Below are 13223 nucleotides of genomic sequence, written 5' to 3'. Positions count from 1 at the left end.
AGTGTTGATGTACCCTTAAGGGCATTTATAACTTGGTGGACAGATTGATTAAACAGAAGGAAGTTGGATATGGCTGATTACCTGCTCAGTCTTACCCCATGGAGGGTTTAGTTTAGACACATGATTCTTGCCCAGATGTTGAAAACAGGACTGGATGTGGCTAAATATTCATCTAGGACATTGTTTGAAACCGGTTCGTGTTCCAGAAGACCCATATAATTAACCATTCCACTTCTGTTCTACCTTGCAAATTTTCCCTGATTTTTACAGTTATGAACAAAGCTCTTATGCAGATCCTTATGTATTTGACAATATCTTCATTTTTAATCTGATATAACAGGTAAAGGACGGCATTTCATGATTTAAAGTTGGTTTTTAAGTTTAGAACTTTTTAAACATGTCTATTACCCCTTGGAGGTACACTTTTGGGGGTGCGAGTCGTATAAATGCTCTAGTGTTCCTCTAGTCTGCCATTTGTCCTTCCAGTTTTGCCGTGGTAACTTTCTCCTGTATAAGGGTAGGGCAGTCTCTATTCTGTCACATGTTTATTTTTATGCTTGCAACCATCATCCTAGCCTGGGGGCACTCATACACTATGCTGGAATCAAAACTAGGCTCAAAGAAGAACTACCACCCTGCCCGGTGTCTAGAAAGTGGCCAGAACTAACCCCAGTCCTGCTTCAGGCTCTACCCCCACCCTGAGGCTTTCTCTGACCAGGTGCCCTGGCAGATGGGCACAGGATTGTGGGGTGGGCCTGGGAGCAGGACAGCAGGCCGCTGACTACAATCAGGGAGACACTACCCCAAGACTTGACTCCAGGCAGGCACCTTTTCCCATGGAATACCAATTCCCTACACACCTTCCTCCTGGCAAGGACAGATTACCTGCAAAGAGAAGAAAAACAGACAGTGAAAGGCAGCTGCTTTTAATTGGTCTGCAGCTACAGGAAGTTTGAAGGGCTGAAGCCTAATCTGCGTCCCAGCACAGGTGGAATCAGAGCCGGGCTTCCCCCTTGGTATACAATAAATGGCTGTTGAGTAGTTATCTTCTGTCTTTCATCCCTACCACCACCTGGCACATAGCAAAGGCCAATTAGTATTTGTCAATACATTCCAATGTGGATTTCACACACCGTAAGGCATTTAAGAGACAGAAAGGAAGTCTGAGAGAAAACCCTAGCCTTTAGCTCAGTGGGCAGCCACACCTTCACCCAATTCCTGGGGATAGGACAGCTGCTGTATCCCCTGCCATGCAGCTTGGCCTGGAAATTCCAGAACATCCCCCCACCAGGACAGATACAGAAGGACAGGGCCTGACAACCTCCAGATGCACAGGGCAGCCTGAGGCTCTGCCCTCCAGGAGCCTTCTGGTAGGAGCCACACCCCTAGGCAGCTGGGACTGTCATTCAGGGAAGGAAACCAGGCGTAGGGGACTCTGGGACGGTGTGCTGAGCCCATGGTGCTCACATAGATCCAATTTCCACTACTCAGGCTGGAGGGGCCCCTCCAGGTCTTACCTGACAAAGGGGACAGGTAGGGGATGAAGGATTGATGGTTTTTGAGTGCCAGCCTTTTGCTTCATGGAATGGTGAGGTAGCAAGGTAGGTGGAATGTGACTGACAGCATTTCTGTGGACCAGCCTTCACACCCAGCCTGGTTTCCTCCAATTCAGAAGGTGGCGAACTGGATCTCCTCAAATCCACCTGCCTTACACAGATCCTTATTTATAAATAGGGGAAAGCTAACCTTTGTTTCTCTGCAACCTGAAAGGTATAGGCTCTCAAGTGAATGAGAGAGGTCTTTATGATTCCCCGAACCATGAGGGAGAGACCCCGCCAGCCCTCATGGCCAAGCAGGAGACCCCATGCGGGCTAACTCCCAACCCCCTCTCTCTCAGCATCTCTCTCCCTCTGTAGGTGGCCAGTAGACATTGGAGGGGCCCGGATTACATGGTGTGAACCGGAGAGACCCTCCCAATTCTTCTCTATCCAGACCCATCATCTCCGGCTTGCAATTTGCACTAGGCCCTGAGGGGCAAGTGGGGAGAGAAGGGCTTGTTTTCAGGAACAGTTTGCCCAGTGCCAGGGACAGGGTCAGCATTCAGTAAGAGCCACAGGGTGGGACACAGGGACATGCAGGGGACAGGCCATGGAGCACTGTGAAGGCCAGGCATAGCCAAGTGGTGGGGGTGGGTGCATTGAGGAGCATAGAAATGGCCAGTCTGAATGCTCACACTTTATTGCTCATTAGACACCCACCCCCAACCCCCGCCAAAGGCTGCCCTCCCGCTCCTGAGCCCCTTCCAGGAGTTCACAGGACATTGTAAGTGCTCATGCTTCTCAATAATAAAAGGCGGGACATAGGTATTTCTGCAAATCCCTTTTCTCCCATCTAAGGCCCTGTGCCTGCCTCTTTCCTCTGCACTACATGTCCCTCCGTGTGGCCACTTCACTCCCAAGACGTACACTGCAGGGGGCTCTCTCTGCAGGAAGTGCACAATCTTCTCATTCCTTTATGACTTTGCCTAGTATTAAAGTACAGATGAGCCACAGCTGACTTCACCTGCCTGCCACCCACCGCACCTACCTTCAGATGCTGCCCCTGCAGCTGTGGTGGCAGGGGCCAGGTGCCCGGGGACTGCCCCCCAGAGTCCTGCCGACAGAGGAGGGATGCAAACCGCTCCTGATTCCGGGCAGCTGCCCCCACAGGCTGGAGGGGAAGCTAGGGCAGACGGAGAGGCCGGGTGCAGCCTATGCTCCCCAGGCAGAGGGGTCTGGGACAGTGGCTGCTGGGCCACCATCCCTGACGGCAGAGCGGGCGGAGGCTGCCAGCCCCACCATGGCTGCTGTTCCCCGGAGGGGGAGAGCTGCCCCCATCCCTGCAGGGCCTGGTCTCCACACACCAGGCCAGAATCTCCAACAGCTTCCAGCTGTGAGAAGGGCTGTTGGGGAGCAGGAAGAGGACACAGTGCTGCAGGGCTGAAGCCTGAGGCATGGGAGCGACAGAAGTCCCCGAAGGGCCCCGGCACACTGGCCAGCGTCTTTAGGCCAGGCCAGGCCATGCTCATGCTCAGGACACCAGCACGTCCCAAGAGCGTGGCCTGACCAGGAGCACCCTCTGGCTCCCAGGCGACACAGCAAGCATTGCTCGGGACCCCCAGACATCCTCGCTGGCAAGAACAGCTGGGGGTGCAGACAGCACCCTGGGTGGGCTCTGGAGCCAGGGCGTCAGCCTCCACAATGGGCCTCCTCTGGGTGCTCTTTGGCATTCGAGCTCTCCTGTTCTGGAACCACACCTGGTGAGGAGGGGGCCGGTGGTGAGGAGCAGAAGACAGGTGGGGAGAGAGAAAAGACACTTTCTTATGAAGCCCAGCACTGTTATTGTCACCTAAGGTTAAACAGCTGTCAGTGACTCCTGTTAAAGCTTAGAACAAATGCAAAATCCTTACTAGGTTGACTCCAACCACCATTCACTGTGAGGCCTGACCTACCTTCTGGGCAAATCTCCCCAGAGTGCTCGCCCTGCACCCGCACTCACGCAGGCACACTGGCTCCTGTTTTCTCTTCTCAACCCTCTTAACCGTGATTCACTCTCTTATTATCCAGAAAGCCTTTCAAATAAGCATCCACAGGATGGGCAACCAGGGAGGAGCTGACCGAGAGTGCAAACATCCAGTGATGAGATTAACAGGCTCTGGGACCCAATGCACAGGCAGCGAGGTGATTATAGCTAATATGCATCATATACTAGAAAGCTGCTCAGAGAGTAGATCTTAAATATTCTCACCACATAAAAGAATAACTGTGATGGTATGGGGCTGGTAGCTAAGCTGGGGATGATCGTTTTTCAGTATATAAAGGTATGAAATCCACAGGCTGTATGCCCTCAACTTATATAATGTTATCTGTCCATTGTTATCTCAATAAAGCTGGGGAAAAATAAAACAGGAAACTTGGAAACAATTAAGTCTTCCCAGTACTTTCAGGCAGAATTTTTTAAAGCCCTGAGGACTTTCCCCTTTTTTGCACATATATATATTATCTGTTAAACAAGTATTGATCAAAATAATCAAATGTGTATTAAAAACATACTGGGAAATGTGAGGTGCCCACAACAGAATCCTGATCCACGGCCTCTGAGCCATCGGCCTCGAGTCAGCCCCGTGACCCCCACCCCAGTTGCCTCCTTCCAACTCACGATGGGCCACAAATTTGCTCCCCAGGCAAATACATAGGATGCCACCTCCGACTGGGGCCCCAGTGTCCCCTGCCCACAGGCTCACGGCGTGCCTCAAGCAGAAGCTCCCCCTCCAATGGCCCTGAGGCTCTGCCAACCCAGCACGGGGCTGACTGCCCTGCCAGCAGTCCGGGAGCCCTGCCGCCCTGCTTTGGGTGGGCTCCTCACCGATACTCAGAGTAAGACAGATGCCTCTGTGGATAAGGCTGCCTTCTGCCCCAGTTCAGTCAGTCCTACTGTGGGTCACCTGGCCAGGTGAATCCTGGGTGCAGCATGGCTGTGGGGCCCGGCTCCCTTCCTTTGCCCAAACACAGGCAGTCCCTCCTCCTTCCCCAAAAGGCCCCCTCCCTCCACCCCTCTGTCTGCTTTTGAGATGTGGTTCCACAGCCCCAGGTCTAATCCCTCTCCTAGTGGGCTCTCCCACCTCCACCTGGTTCGGCTCAACCAGGCTTCCCCTTGGATCTCCAGGAACACGACTGCAGCCTCTTTACAGGCCCAGCCACCAGGCAGTCCTGAAGGCCCCATACAGCAATAGGAGAACTATGCAAACAACCCCCCACACATTTTTCTGCTTAAGAGAAAAAAAAAAATCCTCTATGCAGATTGCAAATTGCAAGACAAATACCCAAAGGTCGAGGCCTAGAGTGTGGCATTCTGGAACTCCAACCCTGCACACACCCTGGCCCCAGGCCTGCGAGTCACTGGTAGGGCAGGGTATGGGCCTCTGCCTTAATCCCACTGCCCTCCCAGTGGCCTCTGCAAATGTTAATCAGAACTGCAGCAACAAATCTGACTGCTTTAGGCCTAATAGCCAGGGTCTCCCAGGTGCCTCCAGAGGGGCCTTCAGGCTTCCCATCCTGGCTCCTGGAGTTACTTGAGATGTAACCTAGAATGCCCCACACCATTTACTGAACTTCCAAGGCCAGTTCTTGGTCTGTAAGTGGTCCTGAAATAGTCCTTAGGTCTGAGGTGCTTTGGGGCTTCAAGGAAGCAATGCCTGGCAAGTCCTCAGGGTTGTGACCCAATCCTGTTGGGCTGCCTGCCCCTCCCTCAGAGGGAGGTGCCCCAGACCAGCTGATTGACAAGAGGTCACTACATCAAATCATTTGGAAGCCTCTACATCGGTCTGGGGCTCTCACTAAGCTTTTCAGTGTCCCCGTTCACTTTGTGAAGTTTGCAACCGCAGGGGTTCTGTACGAAAGATATGGAAATTAATTTGGAAAAGTGTAGTTTCAGGTACTGCTTCTAAAACTATGAAGGCCCACAAGCTCACCGCCCAGGTTCTCAGCCCACATACTGGGTGCTTTTGGTAACTCCTCCGGGCTGTGATGTGTGGTAAGGTCATTTTTAAAATGAAGTTCTAAACAGCACCTAGCACAGAGCAAACCTTCAAGGGGCACGCACTCTGCTTTGGCAGCCTCTGATGTGTTAATTCCACCATCCTCATCAAGCACCTCAGCAGGGGCTGGTTAGGAAATGGGTGGGTGGGTGGGTGGGTGAGGTGCTGCGGGTGGCTTGGACTCTGCTGAATCCAAGAACCACCTGGGGAGGTGTCAGAGCTCCTGGGCCCAGGCTGAGCCCTAGACAGTAGTAGGGGGTAAAACTCCAGGTAGGTCTGCAAGCTAGAGTCACCTAGTGGTTCAGACTTCTGCGCCACCCTGGCCCACTCTCAGAGATTCTGAATCAAACTTTGTGATGGGACATCAGCAGTCTGGGATTGAAGAGTGGTGGGAAAGGACATATATTTCAGTCCTGGCTGCACACCAGAGTCACCTAGGGGGCTTTCCCAACAGCTTGAGGATGTTGGCCTCCACTCCCAGACTCAGGTTCCGTCCAGGGCAAGTCTGGTCTGCACCCAGACTCATCGCAGCAGACTTCCTGGAGGTGGGACCCAGCACCCCCTGGGGGATCACAGTGTGCCCCCAGTGCTGAGACCCAGCAGACCCAATCATCCAGGACCCCAGGGGCCCATACAACCCTTTGGGGACCCCTGTGAGGCTGAATCCCTTTTCTTTCCACACCCATATGTGATCTGCCTTTAAAGTTTTCATTCTATTTTCTGATTGATTTCCCAGTGACTGCTGGACCCGTGGCAATGGGTAGAAGGCTTAGCTGACCTGGAAACCCAGCACCTGCCCTTCCTCTCAGAAAACACACTTTCTGGCTGGCAGAAAACAGTTGCTTTTCTTGAAAAATAGGTTCAGTTCACATGCAGTGGAGTTATTATGGACATATTTTAATGAATCTGTGAATATTTTTAAATTTCTCAGTTTTAATTGTTGACATGGTAAACATCTGACAGATATAATCCACCAGTTTTGACTCTACCTCCTGCCAGAGTTGTAACCTAAGTCACCAAACCTCTCTGATCCCTATCTTCCCATTGCATGAATGAGGATAATGCCTACCTCGAAGGGGTATTGAGAGGATTAATCGAAAGTGGTTTTTAAGCCTGAATTAAAACCTGCTCTCAGTGCAAGCTGGCTTCTCCCCTGCCCCAGCCTCCCACCAAACAGTAGACTGATACTTCACCTGGATCCGAGACTCAGCAGTCTGGATTCGTCTGGACAGCTCTTCTCTCATGGTGATGTCAGGGTATGGATCCCTTTCAAAGGCCTCAATAAGAACCTCGTATTGGGTTTTGCTGAATTTGGTCCTCCTCCGCCTGCGGCTGCCTTGGAGCCCTAGAAAAGACACACATATGTGCAGTATAGAGACTTTAGTCTCTAGCCCCAGATAATTTAGGTCCCCCTGAGACCTGCTCCCTATCCAGATACATGTACGGGCTGCAGACACCTGATGGGAAAGAATGTCTCTGGGACCCTCTAAAAACTTCTCAAGGCCCCCCCTGAGATTCCAGCCCTGGTCCCCTTGCCCCCTGCAGAATCTACTTCCAAGTCTCCCTCAGCTGCCAACGTGGGGCTCCCACCCGTATGTCTTACAGACACAAAAGCCAGTCGGCCCCAAACCATTTGGGGGCACCTGCCATATAAGCTGTAATGACAACTTGAAATGCATGTCCAGACACAAGCCTGGGCATAGTCGTCTCTGCCAAGACTCCAGCTGACGTTTACCTACTACCCATGCTATGACCCAAAATACACAAATGTTAGGAGATGCCAAAATACAAAATGTAAGGAAATTTCATGGAAGAAAAGCCTAACATTGGGGATTTTCTGTACATTACCATTTTACTTTCCACTTGGGACCAGGAGAAGCTTCCCAGTCAGTGTTAACTCTGAGTCCCCGGGTCTTCAGAGCTGGGCTCACCACTGACTTGTGCTTTGGTTCAAAGTGGGATTCACTCCGTGGAGAAAAACAGGTTAAATACAAGGCCCAGGCAAGGGAAGCTCCTGCCCTCCTCAGAGCTCCAGGGGCAGCAAGGAACTTTCCACACTCCCAACTGAGCCCAAAACTGCACCACCGCCCACGCCTTCCAGCATCCTGATGCCTCAAGGCTTTTGAGGGTCTGGTTGGTGTGCTAGCCTCCCCTCTTTCCAAAGATCAGCTCCAAATATCAGAAAGATCCCACCACCCCAGGTGAGACCCCCACCCCTGACATGCTCCCCAGCCCTCCTGCCAAGCCTCAGACCTCCTCCTCAGACTCACCATCTAGGGACATGACTAAAGTGCGCGGAGAGCAGAGACCTCGCTGGGACTGCCATCCTCCCTCCCTACCGAGTCTTATAGCAAGGCCCAGGGACCCGCCCACTTAAGCCCCTTTTTAGCATGCTGCCAGGCCCACCTCCTTTAATGCTATCTTCTCCCCAGAGGAGGATCCCTGGAGCGGTGCGGAAGTTACTTCTTCCTGTCTGAGCGTGGGTCTCCCAGCTGCTCAGGGCAAAGCAGAGCCGGGGGCGCAGGTCGGAGCTGAGCTGCCGCCCCAAGGTTGCCAGGCACAGCCCTGAACCTCTGTGAACCACCTGGATCGTGTGTGTCTCTGTGAGCGCGGCCGAGAGGGGTGCGACTTCAGACACAGTCTGCTGAGACGCTGGTGGCCCCAAACACTGGGTGCGCGGCTGCGGCCCTGCCAGGGCGCAGACCCCAGCCACAGGCAGCTGGCCAGAGTCCCACTTTCTCTCTCAGTTGCTGTGGGGTCCCCAGTGCGCTTTCTCACCTACACCCTCTGAATTGTAAACGGAGATGCAGCGATTAGCACCCGCCAGCAGTGGGTCAAGTCTTATGCTTACAGTTATGCCATAGGTCAGGGCCCTCTTTTCTGGGATCTGAGTGGGTGGATCAAGTCCCAGGGGTTTCCAGTAGCGCGAACCCACCCAAACAGAAAGGACAGTGGGTTGAGAACTGCCTCCAAGTTTCAGGAACCAGAAGAGGGAGCGAGAGCTGCGGGGACAGTTGGTTTATCTCTGGAGATTAGCAGGGCAGGGCACCATTACAGTCACATTTAATGACCATGAAGTGTTCTCCTCCAAACTATACTGGAGTTTTGCTTTGTTTTGTTTCTGGCTGGATTAATTTGCAAATGAAATGTTTTTGGACATCTTCATGGGATTACCTTAGAAACACAGAAGAGAAGGAAGTTATTTCCACCAAAATCTGTGCTGAGCTGATACCCGTAGTGGAATGTATATATATGCATATGTTTATATGTCCTATTAGAAGGTCAAACAGGTTTTCAAAGTAGTTGTATAAACTTGCTCTCATATCATCAGCATATGAGAGGTCCAGCTGTCCACATTTTTGCCAGCATTTGGTATTGTCTATCTTTTTCATTGTAATGGTTACAGTAATGTTATATTATAGTTTTAACTTGAAATTTCCTGGTGATTAGTGAAGTTAGTGCAGACCTTTTCAAACGTTTATTGGCCATTTGGGTATCACCTTTGGCACATGCCTATTCTAGGTTTTGCCCATTTTTCTGTAAGGTTGTTTGCTTTCTTATTATTTTATATGAGTTCTTTGTAAGTCCTTTGATATAAGCATTTGTAAGATATATGTATTACAGTATCTTTCCCTTTCTGTGGCTTTCCTTTTCACTCTCTATGATATCTTTTGATGAAGATATTCTTACTATTAGTGGAGTCCACTTTCTTTTTATTTCCTTTTGACTGCTTTCTGTAATCTCTTTAAGAAAATTCTTACGTAACCCAAAGTCATTAAGATATTCTGCTTTCTTCTAGAAACCTCATTATTCACTTTTCATACTCAGGTCTGCAGTGTGTATCTGTAATCAATTTTTGTGTATAGTGTGAAGTTTGGGCCAATTCATTTTATTCCTCATACGGCTTTTCAGTACTATTTTTGGAAAACTATCCTTTTCCCTGGTTTTCTGAATATAGACATTTTCCTTGCCTCCAAACACGTTGTCTCTCAATTTACTGGCACTTCTTTTGATGAGTGGCACTAGCCTGGACTTCCTAACAAGCATCGCTAAACTACACTTTTACCAGCAATGTGTGAAAGCTCCTCTTTTCCCATGGCATGGACTATGAACTGTTAGATAGGGATCTTTAGCCATCCACTAGGTGGAAATTTGTAGATTATTTTGCATTTATCTTATTGTGTGTGAGATTGAGCATCTTTTCAGGAGTTTAACAGCTATTTGTAATTTTTGTCAACATCCTTTGATGGCATGTACAGCTTTAAAATCAATCAGACTGCAAATTCCTCCAAATGCTTCCTACTGAGAAACCTACAGACATTGGACTTCTGGGTCATAGTTTGCACTTTTTAAAAGCTGGCTCTATATGTTGCTGTCTTCCAGAAGGGAAGCCCCATTGAGGATCCTTCCAAAACAGCCCTGAACCCGTCTCCCTGGCTGTGGGTCTTACGGGTAGAAAATATCGCCTGAATATTGTCAAAGCCGGCATCTCCAGTTACAAGTGGACGGCCCCGCCTGCCCGGGGAAACACCATCCAGTCCCAAGAGGCCCCGCCCCTGGCAGTGCTGTTCCCCGGAAATGCTCCCAGCGGCTCCTTCCCTCCCCGGGCCCCGCCCCTTGGCTGCATGGCCCCGCCTCACGTTCGGTTCTGCCTCCGCTGGAGGTACAGCCCCGCCCTCCCGGCTGCCAAGCTCAGTCCAGCGGCTACGTGGCCTACGCCCCCAGCGGCCCTCCCGCCCCACCGCTCGATCCCGCCCCTTGGAGATGAGGCCACGCCCCGGGCGGTGCAACCCCGCCCGACCCTGTTTGCGCAGCCCCGCCTCCCATGCGTGCCATGGCGTCGCTCTTGTCGTGCGCTGGGAGTGCGGGGGGAGGGGCTCCGGCCGCCATTGCTGCTTGGCTGCTGCGCTGCCGCTGTCCTGGCGCGGAGCCCATCTGCCGATTGAAGCGCACCGCGGCGTGACCGCAGGGGCCCAGCGGAGGGTGCAGACGAGGTCCCGACGCGAGCCCCAGCTGCCCACAGCCGCCCGGTCCGGAGCCCGAAGGGCCCTCCCTTCCCCCCGTTGCTAGGCAGCCGCGTCGGGCGAGGGAGGCGGGGCACGGGAGGGGCGGCTCCCCGCCTTGGACTAGTACTGCATCCTGGGCTGCTTCGGACAGGGTGCGCACGGCGTCGTCTTCAAGGGGTAAGCGAGCCGCGGGTTCATTCCCTCCGATCTGGGGCCCACCGTTTGGGGAACCCACATTGGCCCCCTGATGCCTGCTTCCCTGCAGCCCGCCACCTTTGATTCCTTCAATGGGAGGTCGTTCAGGCTGTAGCCAGCCGCCCACCCGGCAGTGATGCTACGGTGGTTATCCTGCGAGGGTCCCCCAGCAGCTTGGCGTGAAAGTGTGCGAGCCGTTTGCCAAGTGCTGCGACAGCGGGGTCCCAGGCTAGACCTGCTTTGCCTCCAGAACGGGGTGGGGGGTGGGGGTGCTTCCCACTCCCTCGAAGGCCTGAGAGCTCTGTGTGAGATCCAGATGGGGCCTTTCTCGTCTTCTACCGTATTTGCTAGCCGGGATGGGTGGCAGTGTCTGTGTTCTGTCCCTCGCAGACTGGCGAGATCGTTGCCCTCAAGAAGGTGGCTCTGCAGCAGCTGGAGGATGGCATCCCCCCAACCAGGTCCTGCGGGAGATCAAGGCCCTTCAGGAGATGGAGGATAATCAGTATATGAGTGAGGCTGGGCCCTGGAGGCCCTTCCTCCCTCCTGCATTCCCTACAATTTATCCTCTCAATTACTTCTCCACCTGGCCACCCTCATTCACCCAGTTACTGCGTTCCTCTCTCCTTCCCTCTCCCATTCACACACTCATTTTTTCATTTACTCATTCATTCATTCACTAACATATACTTTTTCTTTTATAACGTCTAGTGATTTCTAACAATAGTGGTAACTGCCTCCTGTTGCCCTCCTGTCAGGCTCTGCAGGCTGAGCTAACTGTTACCCTACATTGCTCTTGTGAGTTCACCACCTCACAAGACAGGTTTCAGGATCTCCCTCTTGGCGCCAGTGCACCCTCACACAGTGAGCAGGAGCAAAGCCCGGCAGGCCCCAAGCGACCTTAAGGAGCACCAAGCACAGGGACAGAGATGCCTGATAGATGAACACATCAATGCGTATGTCCAGGTTCTGATGAGGACAGGAGACTGGGTAGGGCAGGAAGAGAGCTGGAGGGACACAAGCCTGTTAGAAGTTCTGTGTGGATGAGGTCATCCCCTCCCTGCCTGAAATGCCCCAGGGGCTTCTCTTTACTGCTTCTGCCTGTCTCCAGCCTCTCTCTCCATTTATCCGGTACACTTCTTAAGCGTCTCTGCCAAGCACCATCTAGGCTCCAGGAGCACAGAAAAGCAGGCGTCCTTCCCCCGAGGGCCCACAGGCTTGTGTCCCTCCAGCCCTCTTCCTGCACCCTCATTGTGCTTGCTGTCCCTCTGCCTGGAGCTCCTTCCAGAACCAGCCCTGCCCTACCCAGTCTCTAGGTTGTGGCTGGAGGCTGCAAGGGGAGTCCGAGCCATGTGAGCCCAGAGGCTGACCGGGTGCCTGCCTGCAGGAAGTACAGCTAAAGGCTCCTACATGGCGTGGGCTTTGTGCTGGCCTTTGAGTTCATGCTGTCAGATCTGGCTGAGGTGAGGTGGTGTGCCACGTTACCTGCAAATGCTGCTCAAGGGCGTTGCCTCCTGCCACACCAGCAACATCGTGCAGCGGGTCAGTCAGTGTGGGCTGGAGGGCCTGGGGGCCTGCCCTTGGAGAAAGTATGGTCAGAGGGGTCCAGGCCTGCGGCTTGGGCCTGGAGAGGGTGGGGCCTGGGCTGAGCTGGGTGCTCAGTTTGACATACCTTTCCAAGCCGAGGCCCTCTGGGGCCTCCTGGGGAACTGAAGCCTCCTTTGGTGCCCACGGGACTTGAAACCAGCCAACCTGCTCATCAGTGCCTCAGGCCAGCTCAAGATAGCAGACTTTGGCCTGGCCTGGGTCTTCTCCCCAGATGACACCTGCCTCTCCACACACCAGGTGGCCACCAGGTAGGGAGGGCCAGTTCCCAGACAGGGCCTGGCAACTGACAGGCCTTGATCCTCTCATTGTGGACGAGATGCTTCTGGATTCTCGTGGGGCTGGGGTGGGACTTGGGTGACCTTCCAGGGCAGCCTTGTGTCAGACAGGTGACCTGGCTATGAGCACCCCCTCTTCCTCACAGGTGGTACTGAGCCCCCGAGCTCCTGTACAGGGCCTGGCAGTGGGAACAGGGGGTCGGCCTATGGTGAGATTCCTGAGGGTGGGGCAAGGGGAGTGTGGGTTATGGGGTCACATTTTTCTCCTGGGCTTTGAGGCCGCTCTGCTGTGTGGAGGTGTTTTCCTGCTGTGAGCTCTAAATTTCTCCAGATGTCTTCCTCAGTTTGGGTGTCTCTGAGGAGTTCAGGGACAGTGTCCCTGCCTGTGACAGTTTTGAGCTAGATAGGGATCAGGTGAGATTGGAGTGGGAAGCTTCTGGGTTGCGGTGGGGGAGGTGGTCTGAGGCACAAGACATGGGGCATCTAAGCTAGTACATATGGGATGACGTCCCAGATGGAATGCCCCTGAGCTGTCCAGGGCCTGGGTATCTGAGCCTGTCCTTGGGA

The 13223-nt window shown here is 53.1% G+C and overlaps 1 long non-coding RNA gene across 4 annotated transcripts in view; it reads right to left on the bottom strand.

The window, feature by feature from the left end:
• Positions 1 to 348: 348 nt before the first annotated feature.
• Positions 349 to 13223, bottom strand: part of LOC108403701 (uncharacterized) — a 30316-nt gene continuing 17441 nt past the window's right edge. For 2 of the 4 annotated variants that reach the window (XR_012127888.1, XR_012127889.1), the window contains exons 5-8: positions 7424 to 11237; positions 6769 to 6920; positions 1518 to 3295; positions 349 to 885 (exon numbers count right to left, since the gene is read on the bottom strand). This is a non-coding gene — a long non-coding RNA (uncharacterized lncRNA). The remainder of the gene's footprint in view (positions 886 to 1517; positions 3296 to 6768; positions 6921 to 7423; positions 11238 to 13223) is intronic. The other 2 variants (XR_012127890.1, XR_012127891.1) reach the window with 2 other exon arrangements.

The sequence above is a fragment of the Manis javanica genome, chromosome 2 (assembly GCF_040802235.1).
Source record: "Manis javanica isolate MJ-LG chromosome 2, MJ_LKY, whole genome shotgun sequence".
In the NCBI taxonomy this organism is placed as follows: Eukaryota; Metazoa; Chordata; class Mammalia; order Pholidota; family Manidae; genus Manis; species Manis javanica.
Note: the sequence above shows the minus strand (reverse complement) of the source record. Positions and strands in the feature narration are given on the sequence as shown.